The sequence below is a fragment of the Taudactylus pleione genome, unplaced genomic scaffold, assembly GCF_031769625.1.
Source record: "Taudactylus pleione unplaced genomic scaffold, aTauple2 ptg000256l, whole genome shotgun sequence".
Classification (NCBI taxonomy): domain Eukaryota; kingdom Metazoa; phylum Chordata; class Amphibia; order Anura; family Myobatrachidae; genus Taudactylus; species Taudactylus pleione.
The window spans coordinates 12600239-12611692 of record NW_028284658.1 but is presented as its reverse complement, the minus strand read 5'-3'; positions in this window follow the sequence as shown (position 1 = coordinate 12611692).

The window sequence follows — 11454 nt, the reverse complement described above, 5'->3', positions numbered from 1 at the left end:
CCAGTGCCAGGTCATTAAAAAAACTTAGTTCTTGGCCTACAAAATGCCATTGTACCCACTATCCACTTAACCACAGATATGTGGACAAGCGGCACTGGTCAAAATAAAGATGACATGACTGACAGCCCACTGGGTGGGTGCATTGCCTTCAGCAGCAGCATTATCTAACACACAACATCAGCTCATTTACAGGCAGGCTACTCTTTGTAACACCAGCTTTACTAAGAGGCATAGGGCCATATCCAATTAGCCCCGAACACTGTTCGGGCGCTAATTGATCCCCGCGATCGGCAAAAAACGGGGATTTTATTTTTTTTCTCCCTATCCTATTAATTCAGGCGAATTGATAGGATAGTTCACCCGGTAACACACAGGAGCCACGATAAGCTTACGGCAATATGTGTTCTCACCTTTTTTTGGGCGAAAAAACGGCAATTATCATGGAGAGCTAATTAGCCGCAGTAATTTACCGCGGCTAATTGGACATGGCCCATAGCAGTGTAAACCTGTTAGAAAAACTCAGGGATTTCATAACAAAATGGCTTATCCCGCTAGGACTCTCCTCAGGATTTGTCATTTCCAATAACGCAAGTAACATTGTGAGAGAATTACAACTGGGTGAATTTGAACATGTCCCATGTATGCCCACACAATAAACTTGGTGGTTCAGATTTTTTAAAATATGACAGGGCCATGCAGGAGATGCGGTCTGTGGACAGAAAAAAGTCTGAACATTTACGGTATTCAACAAGCGCATGTAGAAGATTGCAGTGGCTGCAAGAACAGTTCCATTTTCAATACCAACAAATGAAGCAAGAGGTAGCGAATTCCACTTTTTATGCTTCAGTGAATGGAGGAGCCATCCAAACCTACACAACAAGCCATGACATAGGGAGAGGAGGGGGAATTTACCATAGTTCAGCACACTGGTTTTATGCAAGCTACTAAAATTATTTGAAGTAGTAACTAATGAAGTGAGTTAAGTCAGGTGATTTCCTTAATAAAACTACTAAAAAAGTAGTTAGAGAAGCTGAAGGAGTAGATGAAACAAAGCGATTCCGCTAAGTATGTTGGACTTCTAGATCAAGTTCTTTCTTCGCTTTGTCAAGACTAAACAGTTGTCAATATCATGCAATTGGATCACTAAATTTTGGCAACCATGCTTGATTCTAGGTTTAAAGGTGCATACACACGTAACGATTTTGTAACCAACGATTTTCTGTCAGATTTTCCCTTGAAAAAGTGAATGATTTTTTGAAGTGTAATGAACGATTTTTACAACGATGAACGAAAAATGTTCCTTCCCTAATGAAAATCGTTATGTTGGACAGTCTGAAATGGATGATGATCTACAAACGGGAGCGCACTTTAATGATTACCGTTCATCGTTATAACTCAGAAATGTAACGATTTTTTGAATAATAGCGACATTGTTAACGACAAATCGTTCAAAAAATCATTACGTGTATGCACCTTTAGTTGTACGTAATGTTGCTCTTTCCAAGTGACAAAGATCTTAAGAGATTCAAATAGCTCCTTGTGAGCAAATTGTCAGCTTAAGTAGCCCATGATGACACGATGACGTCTCAGTCAATTTCTCCTGCAAATGCTGCTGCCAGGAAAAAACTCACCTTTCCAAAAGACCCACTGGTGATGAGGATGAGTCAACTTAGCGCACTAGAGGGAAATAATATTATGACATCTGGTCAGGCTTAAAAGAACTGCCCAAAATTATTGACACCTCTACCATGACTCTATCTGATACAGGTTCAAAATTCAGGGAAAAGGGAAAAACTGTAATAATGGATCCTTGCACAAGCCCAACACTGTTAGTATTATACCAACTAGATTTGGCCCCTTAGTGTTCACCACAAATTCCTATGTATATTTAAAGGGGGTGCAGCCGTTTGACAACCGTAAGACCTAAAACGCCAAAGAAGAAAAAAAGCGCCGTGCTGTTTGGCGCACTAATTAATAAAATGTAAGCATTATTAAATACAATTTAAAATATGTAAGCTAAATCAATGAAATATTTAAAAACAACGGTAAGTGAATAAAGTAATTAAAAAACAAATTGACCCACTGTGTGTTTATTTGTTGTTGTACATTAACAGCATCTGTTTTATATTGGGTGTTGATTAATTTAATCTTGGTAATCCAGTTCAATAATATGTTAATATAATATACCCAATAAAGATTTGTTATTCATATGAGGGCTGGCTACATTACACATTACCTACTATTGTAGCAGATTCTCCTCCAGTAATTATCTCAATATAGTGTTATATGTGTAAACACCTTATGCATATTAGGCTGGTTGTTTGAGCACAGAAGAACAATCTGATATAATAAATCAGTATACTGTGTTTTAAAAGTATTTGTAATCTACCAAATACCTGCTGTTAAATCAGCAGTTGATTACTGCCACAGAACAGTGTTATGTTTCATAACATTGCAAGCATTGTGAGCAGGTTAATAGTCATAATTGTTTATTAATCTCATTCAGGGACATTGTAACTCTCTCTATGTGGTTTATGGACTGCACCTGTTCCTAGATAAAGCTAGTTACAAAGCATTAACACAGTGTATCCTCCTTTACTGATACTTGATAGGCGAAACTAGAGACCTAGTAATGGGTGGTCCCAGTTTTAGCATATTAGATATTGTGTTACTGTTTCTTGGAAAAGAAAACAGTATCACACACACACCAGTGGCTTCCGTCCTCATGGTGTTACTCTGTGTGGGGAGGGACTTTGTGTGCGTGGCGTAAAGGGGGCGTGGCCTCATGGACAGGGGGTGTGGTAACTTGGGAAGGGGTGTGGCCTTGCCACCCGAATCCCAGTGGTCTGGTGTGGTGGGGGGTGCCAGAAGTATGGGTGAGCACTGCAGTGCCGGCTCCCTCACACTGTCGGGAGCCGAGTGCTGCACGTAATGCTACAGTGCAGCATCCGGCTCCTGTCACCTTGGTGTCACTCCTCAGCGGGTTTTTGGGGCCCCAGTCAGTTTGAAAGTCTTTTCTTACCTATATGGTAGTTTCTCTGCAACGGGGAACTTCTGAGGAATTTTAGCCTCACTGGGCAGTGTCTTCAGCTGGTATTCACTATTCATGCAGATCACATTGTCTGGAAGATGCCTGTTTACGTAGAAATATAACCCATGTCATCGTCATAACCAAATAACATATACTGTAGTAACAGAAGTTTTGTGCAGGAAAAATTTGAATTTCCCTGATCAAACTTCTTTGTCTCTCCAGGCTCCCCTGTGTTACTCCAGACCCCCCAATGTCTCCATCCCTAGGTCCCCTCTGTGGTTCTCCAGGCTCTCTGTGTCTCTTTATCTCCAGACCCCATGTCTTTCCTTCTCCAGGCTCCCTTGTCTCTCACCAGGGCCCCCTGGGCCTCTCCATCCCTAGGACCCACTGGGCCTCCCCATCTCCAGGACCTCCTGCATCTTTCTGTCCTCAGGCCCACCTGTGGCTCTCAGCCTCATTCACCCAGCCCCAGTGTGCATCTCTTAGCTCCATTAACCTGGCCCCAGTGTGCATCTCAGCCCCATTCCCCTGGCCCCAGTGTGCGTCTCAGCCCCATTCCCCCCGACTCCAGTGTGCATCTTTCTGCCCCAGTGCGTCTCTCAGCCCCATTTCCCCAGCCCGTGTGCATCTCTATGCCCCATTCTCCCAGCCCCAGTGTTCATCAGCATCATTCCCCAGCCCATGTCACCCCAGCCCTGTGCATTCAGCTCCAACCTTCCCCCCAGCCCCCTGTGAAGTCAGCTCTAACCCCCACCAGCACCCTGTGCAGTCATCTCCAATCCCCCCCAGCCCCCTGTGCAGTCAGCTCCAACCTTCCCACTATCAGCCCCCTGTGCATCAGCTCCAACCTTCCCCCTCCCAGCCCCCTGTGCAGTCAGCTCCAACCTTCCTCCTCCCAGCCCCCTGTGCATCAGCTCCAACCTTCCCCCTCCCAGCCCCCTGTGCAGTCAGCTCCAACCTTCCCCCTCCCAGCCCCCTGTGCATCAGCTCCAACCTTCCCCCTCCCAGCCCCCTGTGCAGTCAGCTCCAACCTTCCTCCTCCCAGCCCCCTGTGCAGTCAGTTTAACCTTCCCCCTCCCAGCCCCCTGTGCAGTCAGCTCCAACCTTCCCCCTCCCAGCTCCCTGTGCAGTCAGCTCCAACCTTCCCCCTCCCAGCCCCCTATGCAGTCAGCTCAACCTTCCCCCTCCCAGCCCCCTATGCAGTCAGCTCCAATCCCCCATGTAGTCGCCCCTGCTAGCACTTACCTGCTCAGTGCTGCTCCATCCTCTGCTCTGCGCCGCTGCTTGTGGGAAGAGCTGCTGCTGGGCATGCACAGCATCTCCCCCGGCGGCCATTTTTTTAACATTAAAGATAAGCTTCTGCGCATGCGCAGAAGCCGTAGACTGTAGATCTGCCCAATCGGAGCTCAGCTGGACGGCGGTGGGTGGGCAGCGGCGGTTCAGCAAACTGGGCTAATGGGTGGTCCTGTGCACCCCTGGACCACCCCCCAGTTTTACCTATGCTTGTAAATGTGATATATCAAGTTCCTTCTGTTAAGTCAGCAATTAATTACTGCCACTAAATAATGTTATGTTTCATAGCATTTCATAGCATTGCAATCAATGAGCTCTTATAGGCAGGTTAGCAGTAACACTTGTTTGTTAATCTTATCAAGATATGTTGTATATATCTCTCTATGTAGTTTGTAGACTGCACCTGGTGTTAAATACAGCTAGTTGCAAAGCATTACCAGTGTTTGCATTCAAAGGTGTTTGTGTGAGCAGTCTATGATCAGTTCTCATGGCATGCATACATAGACAAATGCAGTCTCTTGGTCCATGTCACAGTATAATAGCCACCCTCATTAGTATGACACAATCTAGATCAGGGGTGGCCAAACTCGGTCCTCGAGAGCTACCAACAGTTCACGTTTTCCAGATCTCCTCACAGAATCGCAAGTGAAATAATTAGCTCCACCTGTGGATCTTTCAAAATGTGAGTAATGACTACACCTGTGCACCTACTGGGTTACCTGGGAAACGTGAACTGTTGGAAGATCTCGAGGACCGAGTTTGGCCACCCCTGATCTAGATGAATCGACACATAATAATTAATATTCAGTAGGACCAAATGCCAACACGTGTTTTACAATATTAGCTTCCCAAGAGGAATCTGATACACTAATGCCGCGTATCCACTACGCGACATTACTGAGCACTTGCACGATTACGACAACGTAATCATGGAATCGCTCAGTACTCGGGCACAAATAGTGCAAATTAATGTTGGAAACGACCAGCGATGCGTGCTCCCGCTGGTCGTTTCCGACATCAATCGTCGCCCGAACATGCTGGTCAATCTCCCGATAACGACAGATTGGCCATGTTCAGGGATGATTGATGTGCCTACACTGAATGACTAATCGTTCAGTGTAGGCACAACACAGACTGTGAAATGACTGCACGATTACATTGTCTTAATCGTGCAGTCGTTTCACAGTCTGCTAGTGGATATGCACCTTAAGCATTAATCGAATGGTGGATTATTTTAATAACAATGTACAAATTAGCATATCACACAGTCCCTTTGAATACTAGGAGAAAGAAGGGAATTTTGTACAAACTAGCTTTGCTTTACTTAAGCAAGTACAGCTGGGAACCTTGTGAGTGATTGGCTTAGGAGGCTACTTCCTCAAAATGTGGAAAAACTGATGTTCATAAAAATTATCTACAAATTCAATGAGGAAACCCTTTGCTGCCAATTCCAGTTGGGATGCGCTAATATTGTGTGATGATGATGGTAGCACTAATGAGGATGATAATCAAATCTTCCAACTGTAGAGATGATTAACAACACTATTAGCCGCCTTAATCTCATTGGTAGTTTGTTTTTTGGGGGCCCAAACAATCAAAGCAATTCAGCCACAATAGTGGCAGTCCCTGTCGCTGAACTGCTTGGTTAGTTAAACTATGCATGTCCTTTGATATATACAACATAAGGGTGGGTGGGTGGGAGGGCTAATGGACAAGTCTATTGTGCACCACTTTCATTATGGGCTTTGCCAAGATTGTGCGCGTTTGACAGTGTAAATTACTGTACCTTTTATATCTTGCATGCCATACATTTTGTATTCTTGTTTCTTAACAATGCTTTCCATTTCTCTTTAGTTGTTTTGTTTTAGTTATAATAACACCAATTAATCAATGCTTTACCTGGTTTCCACTAAATACTCCTCCACTCATTTACCTGTGCAGGCCTCGGGCTTCTGATCTAGTACTTGATTAATGAAAACATTCTAAAGCATCGTATAGGTTATAGTAAACTGCCATCCTGTTTGCCACTGCAGTGCCACTGTCTCCTAGATTTGCTATATTCATTTTTAAACTGCCATGTGTTTGTGCCACTGCTCTGTCGCTTAGTTTAGCCTGTCAGCTCGCTGAAGCTTTTGGGCAATATGGGTGAAAAACTAAAAACATTATTGTGAGGTGGTCCAACTTGACTGGGAATGACTGCAAATTTAAGGTTATTGAGGCTAAGAATACTGGGCCTGATTCAGAGCCGGACGCTCTGACAGAGCGCTCGCTCTGAATCAGGGCCGGCCTTCTGTTTTTTTAGAGTGGCCTCCTGGCCGCTCGCATAGCTATGGGTGACCACCCACAGCTATAGCGAGCGGCCAGTAAGATGGTCGCGATGGTCAAGACCATTGCGACCATCGGGCTTGCGACGAGACCCTTGTGGTAGGGTCTCGTTGCCGCAAGCCCCAGAGAGATTTCGGCTCTCACAGAGCCGAAATCTCTCCCACTGATATCACTTGTGATGTCAGTGGGGCCGGCCCCAGACGGTAGGCGTTCCCATGGGAATGCCTCCGTCTGGGCAGCCATGCCACCGGCCTGCCCGCCAAAGGGGGCGTGCTGTCACTCAACATCGACAGCACGCCCCCTTTGGTGTGAGACCCGGAGCGACGGTTTGTCCGTCGCTATCTGGGTCTCGCGCATGTGCACGACGGAGCCGGCTCCGTCATGCGAATGCGCACTGGGCCACCTTCGACCCGCTTGCGAGTGGGTCTGAATCAGGCCCACTATAAGAACAGAAACATACCCAAATTACATTTCCACTGTATCACTGTAAGGGAAAGTTTAGATCCAAAAGCAAAACACTTGAGGGTGGTTTTAGCAAAACCAAAACACAATGATGAATTTGAACCAAAATATGGGAGTCCACACACATCTCTAGTATAAATGTCAGTGCTATATTGCCAGTAATCAATTGTGCTTTGAATAAAGCTGTCAATAATCGGCTGTATCTGCTGATATGACATCTCACAGCGCATGGTAAGCTTACGCTAACCTTATGTTTTTTATAATAAATCATTAGTAGCACAAGTTACATTTATTGTAAAGAAATTGTTATAGGTTATTTAATGATATATAGATAGAAGTAAAATTAGATTGCTAGATAGAAATAGCGTAGGAATACACGCAGGTTGAGATTGATCACTTTAGTAGGCTCATTATGTAACTGGATTATATCATAGACAAATTTTGTGATGTCACTTACCTTTAGTAAAAATATCAGTGCTATAAAACTGCCACTAATCAATTGTATCTGCTGACATGACATCTTACATCGTAAAGTAAGTTTATTTTAACCTAAATTTTATATTAAACAAATAGAAAGAAATATATATACATAGATAGATATTAGTGGTGAAATAGAGATAGATTGAGATTTATCACTTCAGTAGACTTATTATGTGACTCGCTTACATCATAGGCAGCCTTTGCGATTTCACTCACCTTTAGTATAAATATCAGTGATCTGAATAAATATGTCAATAATCAGTTGTATCTGCTTATATGACATCTCGCAGTGTAAGGTTTAACTAATTTTAACCTTTTAAATCAGTAGATCGATAGTGGACAAAAACAGGCATTTTGAGATTTATCACTTTATTAGGCTCATTATGTGAGTGGCTTACATCATAGACAGCCTTTTGTGATGTCACTAAGCTTTGGTAGAAATGTCAGTGCTTGATATAAAGCTGTCAGTAATCAATTGTATCTGTTGATATGCCATGTCACAGCGTAAGTTAAGCTTACTGTAACCTAATTTTTATACAAAATGTAATGATGGATAGATATTGTAGAGAAATACAGGCAAGTTGAGATTCATCATTTCACTTCATAATGCCCAATTCGCACATAGTCCCCTTTAGCCACAAAGCTTTTTTATCTGTCTCAGTCAGGGTCATATACTCGGCTTCTGTGGTGGATAAAACAACTGTTGGTTACTTCTTGCTCGCCAAACTGACAATTGCACCTGCCATGGTGAATACGTATCCAGTATAGGAACACGTATCATCTTCAAGAATGCTTGCAGATCTAAAGTCCCAGACTTCCTGAGCTAGACCCTTTCAGATACCGGAAGATGCACTTGACAGCCGTCCAGCGTTCTCTTTCGGGATTATTCGCAAATTGTCTTACACGGCTGACAGCATGGGTTATATTAGGACGTGTGTCAATGCTTGCATACATCAGGGTCTCTATAGCACTTTCATAGGGTTCCTTTCTCATGTCCTTGAGCTCTGTGTCTGGACATATGGCCTTTGTTATCTTCATACGCTTATTGATGGGAGTGTTAATTGCTTTTGCATCTGACATCCCAAACTTCTTCAGCATAGCCTTACTGTAGCCCTGCTGATCCATAGTCATAGTGAATGTCCCAGCACTCAGATATTGTATGGTCCCTAGACCTAGTAGCTGGGGCATGGGTCCAAGGTCTTTCAATTTGAATTTTATCAGCCAACAAGGATTTGACTCTTGCTATTTTGTCTTCTTACCCAGCCAACAATAGGTCATCTACAAAGACAAGAATGATGAACATTTTCCTTATATTTCCACTTACGGTATAAACAGTGGTTAGTCCTTGAACAAGTGAAGCCTATCTCTAGTAGGGCGCTGTATCATTTATTAATACCAGCAGCGACCACTCTGCTTGAGAGACCATAATTATTTTTTTTAAACCACACCTTCCCTTCATATAAATCTCCACCAGTTCAAGTCAAAATCAAGTTGGTGTAACAGTAGATCATGTGCACCACCAATAGCGATGACCAAACTTAACGTGTTGTATCTTGCCACAGACAAGAAGGGCTTCCAGTAATCAATGCCAGTCTTTTGAGGGAAGCCTTTAATGACCAGAAGAGCATTATATTGTGCAATGCTCCCATGAGTAATAAGTTTCTTCCCAAAAAAAAATTTGCTCTTCACAGTCTTGCGGTTTCTCAGTCAGTCTACAAAATTCCATGTAATCATTTTTATCTAGGTTTACAAGCTCTTTATCGATAGCTGACTTCCATTTATGCCAGTCATCATTTGACATCACTTCGTGGAGTATTTGAGGATCACAGTAAGTGAAGTTCACATATTCTTCATCATGCCTTCTAGGGGGTTTCCCTTTATTACTCCTCATGGAACGCCTATTCCCGAATGGTCCTTTTCACCCATTGTTTCACTTTCTGGCATGCTTCCAGCCCCAGGTTTGTCTGGCACCACAAATTCCTGTGGTGTTACGATAATGTGATTATGTTTTACTGGAGTAGTTTTGTGAAACACAGTCCCTCTTGGGCAACTTATTTGTCTTCATTCTCCATGCTGTTGTTTTGCTGACCTATTTGATTTACGAGACCTCATTACACATTTTTTGGTGTCAAGGATATATTGGTGTTGGTACTAGGTTGCTTGCCAATAAGAGTCCCTCTTTGGTTGTACACTACACACCAAACTGGACTCTTTCTGTCAAGTACACTCACAGCAAATAGGTTAGTCCCTAGGTCAGTTTCAAACAGTAAGTTTTCCATGTCAGTGACAAATGCATTGTCTCCTACTCTTAAGCGGGAAGCAGTCGGAAAGCCGATGGACGTAATCCCGACCGCCGGCTTCTCGACTGTCTAATCCCGACAAGTGTCTAATGACAGGCATCGAAATCCCGACACCTGTCATTAGACCTATGCCGGGAGCCCGACACCTGGCTTACCGATCAAAGGTAAGCCGGACGTGGACAGCCACAGGGGGGTTAGAGTTAGGCACCCCCGCGGGGACTTAGGGTTAGGCAAACACCCCCGGGAGGTTTGGGTTAGGCTGTGGGGAAGGGGGGGTTAGGGTTAGGCACTTGAGGGGGGAGATTAGGGTTAGGGGGTAAAAAAGGGTTAGCGATACTTACCTTTGGTAGCTTCGGGAGTTTCACCCCTGCCGGGCTTCCGCTGTCAGGTAAATCATACCGATTCCCTCTTAAGCATAGTGTAATTGTCCAGATATAAGTAGCATATAAGACCTTGGCTTCCACACCATGGACTCTATTTGACTCACACGGACTTAATGACTTGAACCAATTCTTATTACAACTGAAATGTCTAGTGGCTCCTGAGTCCATGTACCAGCAGTCTCTATGGTGGTTGTCTGCTACATTCAAGGCTGACTCAGTCCCACTGTCACACTTAAGTGATGAGGTGCCACTTAATACATTAAGTCTGCAATCTGAGGCTTTGTATTCCAACTTGTGAAATGTGAAACATCAGATCTCAAACTTTTTCTACTTTGAACTCTTAGACAAAAGAACAGAATTCTCTGGGCGGGATGTAATAGGGTGCAAGGGATTTTGCAGGATCAAAGTTGCACCTTCTCGCACATTTGGATGGTGCAAATTTGTCGCTAAACTCGCAAATGTAACAGGGTGTAAGTGCAAGGGTCCGATTTTGACTGGCATGCGAGTGTGTGTGTTAAACTGCGGGTAAACTTGCACCTTCTAATGCGACTTTCATTACAAGGTGAGAGTTACACAGAAGCCTTCACAGATCAGTGAGATCCTTAAAGGCTTCTGTGTGAAAAAATATGGTAAACTGTTAAAACAAATTTTAAAAAAATTACATGCCCTGGTATAAATCCATGTCTCTACCTACAGTGTGATTATTGCAGGTATGGAGCTCCCTGATTGCTTCTAACTGAGTTATTTTCAATCACAGAGTTAAAGGGGCACAGCATAGTAGAAATACTAAAAAGGCATTCTTCTAGCTATATTGTTTCTTCCCTAATGCTGGCCATACACGCTACAATTATCGGGGCAATCCGCCCAATATCCGTGGATCGCCCCGATAATTGTAGCGTGTGTGGGCGACCGAGGGTTAAATGTCACTCGGTCGGGCATGCCGGATTGTCCAGTATGCCCGTCCGATGCGATATTTATGAGTTAAAATGGCGGTCGCATCGGGCAGTGTATGCCCAACCGCGGCCGACAGACAGACATTTCCTGTGTTCCTTCCCATGGAAGGAACAGGGAAATATCTCCTCCCCCGGGGGCAGAGCGCAGATGTCGGGGCTAATACACTGTGAGATATCTCACAGTGTATGCCGCGGACATCTGCGGGCTGGCAGGCTGCCAGATAAAA